We start from the raw sequence: 10835 nt of genomic DNA, 5'->3' as shown, positions 1-10835 counted from the left end.
CTGAAATAAATGGACAGATCTTTGGCTTCAACTTCAACACTGACGCGACGATAATACACAGTTATGGGGAAGGAATAAATTATTAATGAGAAGTCATCAACAGGAACCTCAGTATGGAACAGAACAGAATCAAGGCGTTTCAAAACCGTAATAATAAAAATGAGTCAGCAAAGTGGTACCTCTTTTTACCATAATAAGATAAGACAGCATTTCTTCTGTATGTACCTCCACCAGATGGATTCATGAGCATCCCTGCTCTGATGGACCTCATGAGAAGACACAAATCATACGACCACGTCCAGGAATGACTGGATGTTGGAGAAGTAACAGGGTTGAAATGATTTTTTTTGAAATTTTGCTGCAGTGAGCACCTCATCGGATACAGAAGTGAATTCTCAGCACTCGCTTCTGGTTGGAATTTGACAAATGTCATGAGATTGGGATTTTTCTGTAATGGTTTGGACCCCTTAATTTCAGTGGCACACGATCTTTATGCCTCAGCAATAGTGAGCTTCCAACTTTCCCACAGTTTATGTTTGTCCCTTTCCTCTCTGACGTGAACCTGTCACCTTTAGTTCTCCATATACTTTTGACCAATTTGTGGATCCTAGTTGTGATAGCCCAGCCCGGCAGGTGTAGGCAGCGTTTGTGGCCCTGCCATGAAACGACAAGTTTCTCTACAGAAAGCAGAAATCCCCTCTGTGTGGTATATCTCTCAGACCAGGCTGTTTGGAGCTGTAACTAAACTGTGTCCAGGACCACAGCGTTTGTCAGATGTTGGAGGTGCTCATTACTGCAAACTGCTCGAATAAAAAGCAGTTGCTTGATACAGGCAGCCACAATACAAAACAAACATGAAGGCCCCAGCTGTTCTCTCAAAATATTATGTTGCCAAAACCTGACCAGACTTCTTGTCAGTTAGTTTGTCTCCCAGGAGTTTAACAGTCTGGAGCCTCTGCCAAAATAGCAAAAGCAGTTTCCAAGTGTGACAGGTTGAAGGGACGGTCGGTTTCCTCAGATGACCATGGAGGGTTGTTTTTTATTCTCAGGAGGCAGTGCAGCACAGCAGCACCACAGGGAATCCAGTATGGCAGCAGTTGAATGATGTCTCCTCATGCTGTCTGTGGACGTGACGGCTGAGTGAGGACGTATCAGCCCTGACTTCACTGACAGGCCTCACGTCAGCTCTTAGCACTGCTTGAGACAGGTATCACACACTGTACGTGTTATACTTGTGTGTGAGTGTGTGTGCATGTGTGAATGTTTGATTTCTATTGTCAACATTTTAAAGGTAAAAATGTATTGCCAAGTACTTATCCTCTGTTTACTCTTATGTTACTGAGCTGCACTTTTTAATCATTTCTTTTTATGTTTATTGTCAAACACAATATATGGAAATGAATATGTCACTTTGATTCTTCAACGCCAGCAGTTTAAGCAGTTATCAGAAAGCGGCTCATTTAAAATTCACCTTGTCTCGTCAGTTTTCATTGTGAGTGTGTTCTGGGTGACGTCGCCCATCAGCAGCCTGTCGTATACAGATGTAGCTGCTGAATTCTGCGCTGCTTCTCTCGGCATCGTATTCCTTGGCAGCAGCGTTTGGTGGATTTGGAACCAGGCTGTATGTTGTGGTGTGAGTCCATCCATCAGCAGGAAGGTTGTGTTGCATCATGTCGATGCAGTCCTCTCAGTCCACTCCTGTATCTGTACGTTAGTGTCTGATGCACATTCTAGCTCAGTCAAATCACCAGATGTCTTTCAGTCGTCCAAAAAAACACAATCAGTGTTGCTTATTAATGCGTCTCAACACTTAACTGCCAGTTTATTAGGTACACCGAGTTAAAACTGGTCAAATCTGACAAACATGAAGGTTCTGATGTTCAGTTTTCACTGAAACTGGTTTATAAAAGTGTTGATTCAGCTGTATGATGATGTGGAGGTTGCACAGAGAGACAACTGAATCAACACCTTTCTAAAACAGTTTTAAAAAATGAACCTCCGTTTTGAGAGTAAAATTTGATTCTTGAACATTGTTAGTCACAATAACCATAACTCAAGCTACACTTACTGCCTGTTTTTGTTAAGCTTCTCACCAGGGCTGTCAGATGCAGTGGAAAACTAGTGAGTGGGCCTTGAGTCACTGACTAGATTTTTTTGGTCACTTACTGTATTAACAGTTCTGTACTTCTTTTATTCAGCGTCCCTCAGTCACAGATGTTTCCTTACAGCGGACTACACAGGGTTACATTAGTGCACAGATTCAGTGTCCTCACATAAACCTTCTCTCTGTTTACTGGGTGTAATGCACAGTTGTTAAGGTGCCGTGAGTAAGTGTAAAGTCACTGTCACACAGCTTCATGTTGCTGCAGTGTGGGTCCACACATTGATTACTTTCATTTAGCCGATAAAAGAAGGATCATTGTTTTTTGAGATTGTTGCTGATATATTTTCACGGGATTTCACTGCAGCCTGTGATGTTGTGTGCACATGATATTTCATAAGACATGTTCAGAATATAACACCAAAACCATACATGGTTTAATTTATTTAACCACGACCTTTAGCTTTGCTAAACCATCATTCTGTTTATTCTGAGATAAACTCTGACCTGGTTCACAGCACTGCTTCTGGGACAATTTTCATTAATGATCTCTGTTAACAGCCATTCATAGTCAAAGCAGTGCTGACTGGAGGCTGACTGTAAATGAACTGATGATGCTGGTGTGCTAAGAGGTTGAAATGTTGGAGTAAAATATAGCTTTAAATCTCCTTTGCCAAGCACTTCTGTCAACGATCCACCTGTTCATGAATGGTAACTGTTATGGATACCCTATCTTTGTCACTATATGAGTCATGTTGTTTTAACTGGCAGCAGGACAATCTTGCCGTGACCTGTTGTATGAATGATGATATAATGTTTGCAGAACTTGCACTAAATGTTGGGTAGACAGACGTATTCAAGCTTTGAATACAGAAAATGATATCTCACTCTGTCTGTGCTCTTTCTTTATTTCGTTGGGAGTGGAGGGGGCTTTTATTTTGATAGTGCTAGCAACATCCATCAGATGTTATACCTTGTGCTTCTGAAGCCACTGTTTGAAGTTATTGACATACTTGTTTTTGTCGGGGGACATCTGTGAAATGTGATTTGATCAAGGATGCTAAACATGCTAACTCTTCACGCCTGGGGTTGTTACATCTTGTGACTTAAAATCATAACTCTTGATAAATAGCAGGACAGTCATATGGCAGCGTCACCTATACAGTGTTGTATATTCAAGCACAAGATAAGTGATCACAAGAAATCATGGCCTTAACATCAGTAACAACAAATGAAAGAAAGTTAAGCGTCAGGAGTAATGAGCAGTGACCTGGGATAACCAGGAGGGATCAAAACAGTACACGCAGACATTTTTCAGCAAAAAGATTAAAGTATGAAAATGTGAAGATTTGCTGCCAGAGAAATATCATGTCATAAATTACCACACCAGGCTTTCTTTAAACAGTGAAGAAGCAAAAGGAGAAAACCTAAGTATACAGAAATTACAGTTTCTGTTGGTGTATGGTAAATGCAACAAAAGAGAACTGAATTAATAAAAAAAAATCTCATTACATAAAATATGTAAAACTGAAGCAGTTCTCAAATAGATGCTCCAAAATGTGTTACCTCAAACTGGAAAAATCAGCTCTGATATTTGCACGCTGCCAGAGTAAAGTTACCAACAACCTGGTTTATGTGATGTCTTCAAGCACAAAGGTCAAGGTTCAGAGGTCACAGCAGCCAGTTGAAAAGCCCTTTCCTAAAATAGAAGCTAAAACCGTCCTCCTCAAGTTATGTACTCCGGCTTTCATCTTTAAAATAGTCGCTCCAGCTCAAGAATAGAATAGAAACAATAGGATGGACTGATGGCTGGGCGTCTGTCTGACAGAGGTGACACACGGATGAAAGTTAATCTGCTGTTTGTATCCCTCCATGTCCACAGCACTGACGACAAGAGGCTAAAAGGTCGTAAAAGCATGTAAAGAGAAAGACGGTCATGGGAAAAACACTGAAAGGAACGGTTGTATAAGTGATTGAGTTGTTGAAGCACGTGTCAACATGCAGCTGCTAATCTGCTGTCACAAGGAACATGTGGCCAAGATGACAACTTTGAAATTAACCACATGAAGTTTCATTTTCAAGTGTTGCTTCTGTGGAAAACACACATGTAGTCACATGCTTCATATAGAGCAAATTAAATTATTTTCATTTGGAAATAAACAGCAAATTAACTCAAAGTTGAACGCACTGAGCTGCTGCCTTTTGAATTAATGAGAACTTGTTTGTCATAGCAGAGTACTCACAGCTATGTGATCCTGATTCTAATGTGAGGAAGTTATTTCATCTTAAAGATGCTTAGATTTCACATTCACTTCTCTGTGTAGGTGTTAGAATACCTGCAAGGCCTCAGCAGCTGTTATATTTAGAAATGTCTTAGAGCTGTAACAGATTGAGGCTTTTCTTAATGATCAAACAGCCGAGTTAGAAGTGGACTGGATACAAAGATTAGACAGGGTTGATGATGTTTAGACAGAAGGAGGGAATGCCAGCTCTTGTGGTTTTGGTAGTCTTCCAAAGCCACAAAATATTATGACTGTTAGAGGCCAAATTACAAAAAGCATATTTCCTAACTTAGCCCCAGTGTTATCTGTTCAAACAGAGTGATGTTTGTGGCTCTAAGGTAGAGGGAGATGAGTTTAACAGCTCTTGTACTGTGTAGAAAAAATATTTTGGTTGTTTCATCTGGTTGGAAGCAGTGAAAGTCTAATCCGTGGTTATGAACTGGAGAAATCTCTTGGGATCTGCCTCAAAAATGGCAAAATTGTCCCTTGACAATACAACTGCATGTCCATGTAATGAGAGCATTACAAGGTCTGTCTGTTTCACTGCTGTCGTCTTTATTGGGAAAATGTGACGGCCATTTAGATCACTTACAGCTTCTCTTAAGATGTGCCAGACACTGGTTGATGTTAATGCAATTCTGCCTGGTTGTTTCTTGAAGTCAGGTTGCCTAATAACACTTTCAGTTAGCTAAATGACTGCACAGAGCATCATGCTTTTCATTTTACAGAAACTGTGAGTGTTTCTTGGAGAGAGTGTCCTGGTCTTCTGTCACGGTAAAGGTCTCTAAACTTATCAAATCCAAATAATGACCCCAGCCTCTGAGGATAAAGCTAACACAAGAACATGTGCAATGATGTCCCACTCAAGTTGAGGTAATGAACCAGGACCACAATGAAGTGAACGACTGTTTATTTTACTGTTAATCTGAAAAACAGGCTCATAAGCTGCTGAGAGGAGTGAACACCTACTGCTCACACACACAGCTCTGACAGAGACTGGCCAGTTTATATCCTCGATTCAGCAGCAACAACAACAACAGTGGGCTTTAAATAAAATACAAGAGAATAAAGAGGGTAATTTAGCAGAGTGAAAGGATAAATCTGTCAACAAAATTCCATGAAAAGAGCAAAACCAACAATGAATACAATATTAGTATAATCTAAATATTGTAAGCTTATTCTTCTGTGCCACAGAGCTCTGCTGTTGTCTAAAGACTAATAAAAAATATGTGTGTGGGCCACAATCCCACAATCCTAATCGTTTGAAAAACATTTGACAAAAAGTACAGCGTCCAGCTGTTTTAGACGGTTACTGATTGAATATTTATCAACACTGTTTTTAAAGAATTATGTCTTCAGCAGGACATTGTTGGTTTTGGTCTTTTCATAGTTTGTTGACAAGAAAAAAGATATACGCTTCAGATTTTGTGCACTGATGATGATCTGGTGCATGGCTGTACGCCGATCTTAGCATAAGACTTATTTCCGTGTTTTGTATTTTAAGACCAATCAGAGGCGGCTGCTAGGCGGGCCAGAGTTGGCCGGCCAATCAGCGTTTTTATGCCAACGTTAGCTGACGCATGACGCCGTTGGCTATGACGTGTCTCGCCATTGGTCCTGCCTTTCTGGGAGGAGCGTAGAGAGGCGGAGAAACGAACTCGATAAACAGTTTAAAACCACGTCTGAAACGTTGCTTCTGTTTGCCAGTGCTGTGGGAAGACGTCGTTACCGAAGAGGCCACTTTACCGACATTTTGCGTCTCTTTGTCATTTTGTGTTTCACCCTAGCCATTTAAAGTCATTTATGTTGGTTGTTTATCATGTCGTTGTCGTTGTTTGTGGCTGTTTGCGGTCATTTTGTATTATTTTGCGTCTCCACCTGGTTGTTTTTCACCCGGGTGTTAGCATTAGCATTAACATCGAGCGTTAGCATTAGCCTTCTCTGTAAACGATGTGTTTTGGGGTTTATCGTCGTTTTTTATGCGTGGGGTAAAGCGTGTTTGTGTGTCTGTGTGAGTTGTGGAGGGCTGTACGGTAGTCTGTCTGTTTACAACTCCGTTCGCATCTTTTGCAGTTACTTTCCAGACAGTTACTGCTTCTTTGTAATGCTATGCTCCATCTTGGTCAGTTTAAGTCGGTTTATGGTGGATTATCATGTCGACGTGATCATTTGTGTCTATTTGCGATAGTACTACATCATTTCCGTCTATAGCTGGGTGTTTCACATCTACTTATGCACAGCTTCTTTGTGGTTGTTTTGCACCGTGTTGTGTCTTTGTAGTTTTGTGTCTATTCCTGGTTATAAAACGTTTCTTTGTGGCCATTTTGTGTTTCAGTGTGGCAGATTTTTTCCTCTTTGTCGTGTGTGTCGTTGTAGCTTTGTGGCACTAATCTGTCCATACTGTCCAGATTTAATTGAGGTCAGTTTTGTGTTAAATACAAGATTGAAAACTAGATTTTAACTGTACTCCTCCACAAGTTTTAAGCCTCAGGAGTAGGTCACAATGTATGAGCTGAAATTACTTGAGAAATTATTATAAAACTATTTTAAAAAATGCCTTTCTCTCTGAGCCCAATAAAGTCATATTCTAGTAACATAACAATTCATTCACCTCAAAACTCATAGTGTGATTGTCAAGATGCTAGTGTTTAGTTTTCAGTGTTGTGTTCTTCTATACTGATCAAGTTTCGGAGGTGAACTATTCTTTATTAATGAGGTTATTTGTTGTATTTGTATTTTCCAGGTTCACTGGTTCAGCTGCTGCAGCCTGGACACAAACACCAGCTCTCACCTCACAGACCAAACAGGTATGTGTCCTAAACATTTACCCAGTCTGAAAAACGTGTCGATGAGCTGAATTATTAATGTTAGTAACAGTCTTAATGTTTAAATCCTTGGTAATTAATGAGTTTAGTATTGAATATAATAACTGATTGATCATGTCTATAAATTGTCAGAAAATAGTATTAGTAATAGTCCCTGCTTTCAAAAATGTACTTAAGTGAAAGTTTTGATTTTGCAGTTCACTGTAATATTCCTCCAGTGATTAGTTGACAGACAATTCATACAGAAATGTCAGATTTAAGATAATCGTTTTAGTAAATATTTATTGTTATTGATTCTTAAAGATGTGATGCTTTTTCTTGTCATCTGACAGTAAACAGCCCATTTTCTGAGACACATCTCTAATGTTTAGACAATGTTGTGGTTCAGCTGTAAAGTTGAATATTTAAGAGTTTTGGGGTTAAAACGTTGCTGAGGAATAGGTCATAGATTATTGATCATTTTCCTTTGTATGTTGCTCTTTTTATTTCCTCCAGGTGTCACCACTTCGTCCACGATCGCAGAGAGTCTTCGTACAATGAAGAAGTTCTTTGAGACAGAGGCCTCCAGGTAATTCACAGCTTTACATCAACTGTCCAACACAGAGCACTGACATTAAATTACCTTCAGTAACTGATCTGAAGTCTCAATAGTTTGATTTATCACAAAAAGACTAAACTTATTATTGAAGTTTATTTACATAGTTGATGAAAGTACAGTTCAAAGAAAATGAGGGATTTAAACATATGCTCTCTCTCCCTCCTCCTTGCTCCTTCTCTCTCCACCTCTCTCTCGTCCTCTTACTTTCTCTAATTTTCAGTCTATCTTTCTGTCTCCTTACCCCTCTCTCTTTGCCTCCTTCTCTGTCTCTCTCGCTCTCTTCCTTGCTCTCTCACTCTCATGCTTTCTCTCTATCCCCGTCTCCCCCTCTCACACTTTCTCTCTCTCTCTCTCTATCTGTCTGTCTCTCTCTCTCTCTCTCACATTAGTACAGTAAATCATAAAAATGTGAACAACATATTCAGTTCAGTGTCACACTAGAAACTCTTCTTCTTCTTCATTCTTCATTTTGCTTCTACCAACTAGATTTTGTTCAGATTGTAACTGACCGTGGAGAAACAAACATTTCCATCCACTGTTGAATATCAGTGTGAATAATAGGAGCTGATGGAGCCAGTTCTCCAGTCAGAGCAGCTTCTTTTGTCTTTGTGTAAAAAGCTAATTTAACTAGTTCTGATTAGTCCAGAACCAGTTAGTCCACACTCTGGTTCCTTTGTAGATTTACTGTCTTTTACTTCTCTATCTTATGATAGTTTGAGGTTCAGAAACTCTATGTGCTTTTATTCTGATGTGTTAACAGTCACATTTTTATATTAATGTTTGTTGTGTTTTTCTCCACAGGATTCAGACTTTAGCCATTAAATCACAGAGAAAGGAGACAGATGTGAAGACATTTCCAGAAGGTCAGTGTTAGTTTATTCTTTTTAGTTTGACTCTTTAAAACCTCTGGTTTTAAGACCAACAAATTAAAGATGCTTATCTTATCAGTTTTAAGTATTTTTCAACATTGTAGCTGCGGAAAATAAGTCTAAAAATATGTATAACAAAATATATATTTATATCTATCTATACATGTGTGTATATGTAAGTAAATACATTTAAACCCCTGAATAAATAGGCCTAACAAGTAAGTATTAAATAATTAAATAAAAAATACATTTTGAACAGTTTTGATACTGTACTATACTACAAATTTTTTGAAAGTTTTTCATGCCTAACTATAGTATGACTTTTTTCATGGTTTTTTGCCTTACTATACTAAACTAACCTTTTTTATGCTTTACTATACTATGGTATTTTTTGAAATTTTTTATACCTTATTATACCATGACTTTTTTGACAGTTTTTGACGCCTTACTATGCTATGACATTTTTTATGCCTTAATAGAATATGACATTTTTTTTTACCTTTTTAATGCCTTGCTATAAGTAAAATGTGAAACCACAATAACCAAATAAAACCTTAAAAAGTATATTTTCTGTTTGTTTAAAAATAGGCCTAAAAATTAAAACATGAGAATCATGACGTTTTTCTAAGATTAAAGCGCAATAAAATGATTTGTATGACACCAGTTTCAAAATAGAGAAATGCACCTCAAAAGTTTTGACAACATTTAACAAACCACAGCAAAGATAATGACAGACATTTGACCACAAGGAAGCACCTATTAGAGCTGGTTAGGGTTAATGTAGTTATGAGCACATTTTGAACATGTCTATTAAGAATTTTTGTGATCATTTAACTGTGTATGATACAATTATTAAATAGTTGTATCATGTATGTATCATGAATGTTCTCACAAGTGTTTAATAAATACATATTAGTCTTTGGAAAATGCGCCTATGACTACATTATATATGGTGGAGAAAAAAGTGTTTTCACTTGAACAACAGGAAACAAACAGTTTACAGCAGTTAGATGGTGGAGGTCTTTAATTAACAGCTTTGTAATACTTTTGTTTTCTTTCACCCACTCCAGGTCTTCAGCTGCTGTCGTCTTCCCCTCCTGCAGAGACGAGAACACGTCTATTTTTCCTTTCCTAAACTCTCCTTTTTCTTTTTTGATACCTAATTACAGTGATTTAAACCAAACATTTTACAACTCAATATCACATATTTTAATGTGTTTTTCACAGTAATGATTAGAAACAGTTCTGAAACTCTTTATAAAATAAGAACCTACTGTAATCATCACATAGTTATCTGTCAGATTTCTTAGAGATAAACACGAACCATGTAATAGATACAGGGAAACTATTTAAACTGTTATAATGAACAGTACTTACAGAGGTAAACCTACGATAGAGTTTTTAACCTTTCCTAATATTCCTTTTTGACCATTTTTGCCTTACTATACTATGACATTGTTTGGTGGTTTTTGACATCTCAGTAAAATGACATGGTTGGACTATGCTTTGATGCAGTTTAAGGCACAGGAACTATCTTACCCTTGTTTTCCACAGACGCACACATTCAGTCACATCTCTACACAGTGTTTGTCAGTTAGGTAAGATTTTGTTTTTGTCATTTCATTTTGGTATTTTGTTATTTCAAATTATGCAATATCAGTAGTCCTATCTATTGCTGTGTACATAGTCCTGTTTGTACTGTTTATATTGTTTTTAAGTTTACATACTGTTATATTTGATCTTACTTTATGCTGCAACACTGAATTTCTAATTAAGGATTATCTTACTATTTCTCAAATAAATACTCTATTATGAACACTGAATATTTGCCTGTCTGTTTAATATTGTATGAAAGTGAATAATTTTAGCCACAGGCCACTTGTAGCCAGAGGTTAGGGTTAGAGTTACGGCTTTTAGCCACTGTTAAAAGCCATAACCCTAACCCTAACCTCAGGCTACTAGTGGCTAAAAAACTGTAACCCAAAACCTAGCTTCTGGCTGCAAGTGGCTAAAAGCCATAACCCTACCCCTAACATCTGACTAAAAGTGGCTAACCCTAACCCTAATCTAACCTCTGGCTACTAGTGGCTAAAAAACTGTAACCCTAACCTCCAGCTACAAGTGACGAAAAACACTGTAACCCTAACCCTAACCTTTGGC

General features: G+C 38.1%; 2 long non-coding RNA genes across 2 annotated transcripts; both read left to right on the top strand.

Annotated features, from left to right (window-relative positions):
* The first annotated feature begins 1162 nt into the window (after window positions 1-1162).
* On the top strand, window positions 1163-2988 carry LOC127139562 (uncharacterized). The gene is made up of 2 exons (XR_007809776.1): window positions 1163-2370; window positions 2412-2988. It is a non-coding gene; the product is annotated as an uncharacterized LOC127139562 (long non-coding RNA).
* Window positions 2989-6045: 3057 nt separating this feature from the next.
* On the top strand, window positions 6046-10498 carry LOC108889399 (uncharacterized). The gene is made up of 4 exons (XR_001961982.2): window positions 6046-7190; window positions 7704-7776; window positions 8608-8669; window positions 9746-10498. It is a non-coding gene; the product is annotated as an uncharacterized LOC108889399 (long non-coding RNA).
* The last annotated feature ends 337 nt before the right edge of the window (window positions 10499-10835 follow it).

Source organism: Lates calcarifer, unplaced genomic scaffold (genome assembly GCF_001640805.2).
Source record: "Lates calcarifer isolate ASB-BC8 unplaced genomic scaffold, TLL_Latcal_v3 _unitig_1548_quiver_2516, whole genome shotgun sequence".
NCBI classification, from domain to species: Eukaryota; Metazoa; Chordata; class Actinopteri; family Centropomidae; genus Lates; species Lates calcarifer.
Note: the sequence above shows the minus strand (reverse complement) of the source record. Positions and strands in the feature narration are given on the sequence as shown.